Here is a 6,714-nt window from a genome sequence, read left to right as displayed (position 1 = left end):
TGGAAAGAAATCAGTCCAATTTGCTGCTGGAGTTGAGACATTTGAGCCAGAGCCAGAGAATACAGAGGAGAATGTCAACTATGTGTATGGAGCAGGGTATCAGAGACAGAGATTCGGTAATCAGCAAGGCAACAGACCTTACAATGGTGACCAGAAGAAGCAACAGAACAATAGCTATACAAGGACCTATGGGAACTCATCCTATCAGTCTCCACCTCCTAGGAATTCTTCAGAAAGTAGAATGGAAGCCATACTTGAGCAGATTTTGCAAGGACAGGAGCAATTGACAGTTACATTCAATGGGAAGATTGACAATGTTTACACTGAGCTGAATGGAAAGATTGAAGCATTGAACATTCATGTCAAGAAGTTAGAGAATCAGGTTATTCAGACTGCTGGGTCCGTCAAAAGGCAAGAGGGTTTTCTTCCTGGAAGAACTGAATCAAACCCCAAGCACGCTTGTAATGCCATATCTGTGAGGGATGAAGATGATATTGAAATTGTTTCTACAGAACAGGGTGAAAAATCGTCAAATCTCTCAACTCCAGATGATGGTGTCGAAGACACCACCTGGGTGTCGGTCGACACTCCTCTCAGACGAACCCATAAACCGCAAAATCTCAGGTTCCAGCTGTTGAAAGGGTGTACCAACCTAAGATTCCTTTTCCTAAGCCAAGAAGGTCTAAGCAGGAGCTTGAGGAAGCTAGATGCAAGGCTATGATGGACAAGGTGCTGATTGAGATGCCTTTGATTGATGCAGTAAAGCTTTCACCACCACTTAGGCGCTATGTCAAGAGAATGGTATCAAACGGTTTGAGCCCTGAGGAAGGAGCACTGCTTACAAAAGATGTCAGTGCAATTATGTTAAACCAGCCTGTTCAGAGGAAGAAGGAGAGAAAGCAGGAGGTGGTTGTCTCTAAGGAAGTGAGTGCAATCATTCAATATAGGACTGCAGAGAAGTTACCAGATCCTGGAAGCTTTGTACTTGATTGTTCTATCTCCACAGGAAGGTTTGCACACTCACTTTGTGACCTTGGTTCTAGCATCAACTTGATGCCACATTCTGTTGCTGTGAGACTTGGGATGACATAATTCAAGTCAACTCAGATTTCTCTTATCTTGGCTGATCGCTCCTAAAGAATTCCTGAAGGTGTTTTAGAGGATATTCCAGTTAAGGTTGGAAACTTCATGATTCCCACTGACTTTGTGGTGCTGAAGTATGATCAAGAGCCTAAAGATCCTCTCATCTTAGGAATATCTTTCTTGGCTACAGCTGGTGCAATCATAGATGTGCAGAAAGGACACATAACACTGAATGTGGATGGTTTGAGTATGAGTTTTGAGATGGATAAACTGAGGAGAGCTCCTACCATTGATGGACAGACGTTTTCTGTTGAGAAGATTGCTCAGATAAGCTGCAGAGAAGCAAATTCACGAGCATCAGAAGCAGTGTCGATCGACACCACCAAGAGGGTATCGATCGACACCCCTCCACGACCAAGACAAAGATTGTCCAAAACTGATGCTCCAAGTAAGAAACCTGTTCCCAAATAGAAGAGTCACCAATCCACACTCCAGAGCCCTCAGGTAAGGCCAAGGTATGCTTCTCCTTCTCCTAAACTTCCTCCTATCATCAACAAGAATTTCAACGAGAAAAAAACTGTTTTGCAGTTAACCAAGCCACGAGATTATCGTAGAGCGCTTGTTTCTTCTGTTGATGATTTTGCAGGACAGAAAAGATACCCTCCCATACCAAAATCCAGCCATGTTCCTGTTCCTAACATCCTTGGCAGACCTCATGCACCTAAAGCTTATACACCACCTTGGATGAAGAGGACTTCAATGCCACGTTCTGATCCACCGAATGCCTAAGCTCCAGCACAGTCAAGCTAATGACTGAAAACAAGTGCTTAGTGGGAGGCAACCCACTGGTAGGATTTTCTTTTTCCTTTGCTTTTCATTTATTTTTATTTTTCTTTTGCCAATCTTAGGCTTGATAACACTAAGGACAGTGTTGTTTAAGTCTGGAGGAGGTTATCTACTAACTATGTTTTTGTTTTTGAGTTTCAGTTGTGTCAGTCAAAACCATAAAGTTTTTGTCAAATTTTTCTTTTTGTCTTTGGGAATTATGATCTTGACTAATGATTTCTCTTATTTGGCTAACACTCTAATGATTATTTGTTTATGCTTGATTTCAGAACTGAAGCTTAGAAAGACTATGAGCCTTATCAACAATCTTGAAAGTCCTTATTCAATGGATATCTGATTGATCTAACGTTGTCTCAACTTTTATCAGGATTTTAACCGGACTTAATCTCTTACTTTGGGGTTGGAAATCAGTGGACTAGACTTCTTCTTCAGGCCATACAAGACAGTGCAATTTTTCAAAGTATGTCTTCCCTCTCTCTTCTCTTCAGTGCTTTGAAAAGAAAAAAAGAAGAAAAGTCAGAAAAAAAAAAGAAGAATAAAAAGATGAGATGATTTCGATCATTTTAGAGAGGTAGGTAAATTACCTGTGACCTCATTATTCTACTCTTGAGTCAAATGATCACACAAAGCTTGGAACCGAGGGGTAGGTAAATTACCGATGACCCCGGTATTCGCTTACACCTTTGATTAAAAAAAAAATTGGAAGTGAGAAAAACGAGAGGAAAGGAGATGTAAGAAGAATGTCTTGGCCTGAAGAGAATCCATATGCCACTGATCGATACACCAAGGTAAGAACTCACTTGTACTTGCTTTAATATTGACTAATGAGATGACAATGGAGATTTCAGAGATTCCAAAGGATTGTGGGATTTGAGTAAGGAATGTTGATGCTAATCATGGTTAAGTATAAGTAGTAAGTTCTTGAGTCAGGTAAATGAAGAGTGCGAATAAGAATCATCATGCAGTTGAGTGAGTTCCCTGTTTTCAAACCTCTTTCACATGTCTAAGCTTATGTTTTGCTTGAGGGCAAGCAAAGACTAAGTCTAGAGGAGTTGATATATCATGGTTTTTATGGTTTTTAACCATGATATAAGGAGTCTTTTAGTGTCTTTCCATTTGTTTCTAGATTGTTTATGAGTCTTTACAGGTTTTTAGCATGAAAGGAGCGAAATGGAGCAATTTGGATCGTTTTGGAACATAAATCTCGAAGAATCAATTTGGACTCGAGGCAAAACAAAGGCATCGATCGACACCACTTAGGAGCATCGATCGACACCCTTTACAACCGATGAAGAATCATAAATTTTGAAGTTTTACAAATTTTCCCAAAGTCTTCCATATTTACAACACAAGTCCCTGACGTGTTTTAGGACATATAAATAGTGTTTTTAGGTTTTTGAAACCCTTAAGTTTTATTCTAGCAAGTTTTATTTTTTTCAGGAACCCTGAGAGATTTTGAGAGCTTTGGAGAGAGAGATCTGCTTTGTAGAGAAGAATTCTTGAACTTTTTCTTACTCTTTTTAATTTCAATTGCTTATTATTCAGAAAGATGTTTTGTTCTTCATTGATCATGTCTGAGTAGTTTGCTTGTTAGGTTCAGGGTTTTTCATAGGGTTTTTATGAATTATTAGATCTGTTTATTTAGGATTCTTTATCTATCTAGATCTTCATATTAATTCTTGATTGATCGCCTAGAATTAATACTTTAGGAAAATAAATTGATATGAGAATATAATTGATTTTTATTTTCCTGGTAAAACATTTTGATGAGCAAAATTATTTTTTGCAAAGAGATTTGATTTAATAATTTTGTGAACAATCTAAACCTGATTTTATTGTTGATTTTTAACCTAGAATTTTACAAAGAGATTTGGATTTTCTGGTTTTAAATTTAGATATTATTTGCAGTGAGAACTGATTTAATTTACAAAAGTGTTTAGAGTTCTAGATATGTTCTTAATTGCTTGAATCCTATTTAATTGATTGATTTAATATTTCATAATTTCCTGAGAAATTCCCTAGGCCTAGCTTTTTGATATTCTGAATTTACAACAGTTTTTATTTAATATTTAGCATTGCTTTTATTTTAGTTCAAATTAATCTGTTTAGCTTAATTATAAAACTCTATAATTTATTGTGTAGTCTTGAGTCCTTGTGAAATTTGACCCCTAAGTACTGCAGTGATCTCTTAATTTGAGAGAGTAGCTCTAGGGTTTAATTTGAGCATATCAAACGGCATACGGTACTTTCTTAGACACTGCTTCAATTATGTGTGCTAATCAAGTTTTTTATTAATATTGATGTAGATCATGTATCACAAAATAAAATTGAATCGTAGGACCCTGGATATTAATTTATTCATAGACTAGTTGAGGAGAAAATGATAGTAATAAAACATCTGAGCTGTGAAATGCAAATTGCTGATTTATTTACAAAACCTTTGGTCTTGAATCAACACATGATTCTAAGAAAATCCATAGGTCTTTGTGAGATCTAATATGTTATGTAAGTTGTGCTGATCAGATAATGGAACATGCATCAAAATAGGCCATGGAATTCCTAGAATGTATAATGGATCAGCACTCTGTTGGTGGAAAACAACTGCCTCTCATGCTAGTTTGTATGGGGATCTCGTAAAATGTTGTCCTGAAAAAGAAGGTCAAAGAGTTGAGGAGAGGCATAGTATGCATTCCAATTAGAAGTGTACCAGATGGTTGAGCAAAAATCGAGCGATCTGTATGGTACGTCTGCAACAGAGCCCTAAAATTAAAATTATAACAAATGAATGTACAAGTATCAGCGATTGAGAAGTCAAGTGATATCGCTGGTAGAAATCTGGAGATTCAACAGAAGATCGTTTCATGTTATCAAAATGTAAAAGTCATTCTTGTTTGTTGCATCTAAGCTCTAAGGTAGTGTATCATAAATATATAAAAAAAAAAAATTAATGATGACTTGATACACTCTTGTTCCATGTACTCTCCAAAGGAATTCTAGCTACCTGTTTTACATTGATGATGGACCATGAGAATCAAAGGTATGCTAGAGCAAAAGACTAGCCAATGATTACAGAGATGTTTGGTGAAGTCTCGAACAAATAGTTGGCACACATCATGAAACAGATATCTTGGTATGAAAACTTTTGCTCTAAGAAGTAAAAATTAATATAAGAGTGTTCTTGATGGTCTGTGGCTTTTCTGGTTTCCTCACTTTCTGTGTTTAATTGCTTCCGGAAGTCTGAGGTTGTGGGCTTAAAGATGAAAAATAATAATGTGCTGTAAAATCAATGTTCTGTAGATAAGATCGATGATTGATTGCTGAAACACGAGTCTGATTGTTGAACATATTGTTAATGGAAATCCATTTATGTTTTCAACAAGTGTGCACCAATGTGTTTATTAAGTGTTTCAAGTTTAAGCTCTTTTTGTTTCAGCTCACATGAATGATCATGATTCTCTATGCGGTGAATCCTAGAGAGCAGCAATAAATCAAGGGTCTGACATCTTGAATATTGGATTGATTACGGAAGTAGAATCAAATAGTTGTGTGGTCATCTAATTCCTTGGGTGAATAGAAGATTCCCATGAGTACTGAAAGGGTTGGAAGCAGATTTCACTGAAACTCTTCAGTGCTTTAGAGGTTTGCTCAACTGTTGAGTCGTCATGTATCTAAGGACGAACCAACCGGCTGGTACAGAGTCTGGATCGATAAATGAGCATAATGTCAATTTTGTGATGCGAATGAGTGGAGATACATGTACCAATGGCTTTTGTGTGTTCATCTACAGAATATTGTGTCACATAAGTTGTTAGCATGACCATCACGTTTGTACAACAGGTTATTGTTCATTGAGTCTCATATTTGATCAATGTGTTTGATGCAAGGGATTGTTACTAGAAGCTGGGTTGTGCTATGAAGCAAGTTTCCTTACTTTACTAGTTGTGTGACGTGTACATCATCATCAATGGTACATATGCAACAAGTTTCACCTCGGATCACTATGTCTGAAGCAAGGGATTGGTGTGTCTTCTATGAGATAATCCATAGAAGATGTATTAGAGAGTCATGCACTACTTTATCAACTGTCAATGGGTTTAATAAAGACAATGAATGTTCTTGTCAAGAACAGGGATTGGATAAAGTTTCAGTTGTATGATCAACTCTCTATTTGATCGTGATGAAGTAGACGACAAGAATGTGTGTCTAAGGATGACTAAGGTAACATATGTTGATCTTCTTGTGTTTCTTATAGATGACAGATCTTAGAAGGGATATGTGCTTAGTTCATATGTGCGTAAGAGAAACAAGACCCTGTGAAGAATCGATCGAAGACACTGACTTAGATGCAAGAATAAAGGATATCTAAAGTGAATCAGAGGTATGAAACTGTAGAAACTAATACACAAGATGTTGTTTCAGCATGGAAAGCTTGTGTATGGTCCAATTCTTAGAGTAATTCGATCAAAGTGCTACTTGCTGTTCGAAGTCTCGACTATCAGCGTCCTATTGTTCCACCCAATTGTGGTTGAAAGGATAGTCAAAGCGCCTACAAACAAGAAGTTGTTCCAACAGGCGATGAGCTTAAGTATCAAATTGCTTCAGGATTGATGTTCATATATTTTGCCTTGTTTTCCCTTAGTTTATTCACATCTTTTGCATCTTTTTCTATCCATTTAGGCCATTATTGTGTAGCTTTAGATCCAATCATGCATTAGAGCTTAGTTGCATTGCATTTGCATCTTTTCATGCATAAACAGGTGATTTTGGAGCTCAAGGAGCATGGAA

This window comes from Camelina sativa, chromosome 12 (assembly GCF_000633955.1).
Source record: "Camelina sativa cultivar DH55 chromosome 12, Cs, whole genome shotgun sequence".
In the NCBI taxonomy this organism is placed as follows: Eukaryota; Viridiplantae; Streptophyta; class Magnoliopsida; order Brassicales; family Brassicaceae; genus Camelina; species Camelina sativa.
Note: the sequence above shows the minus strand (reverse complement) of the source record.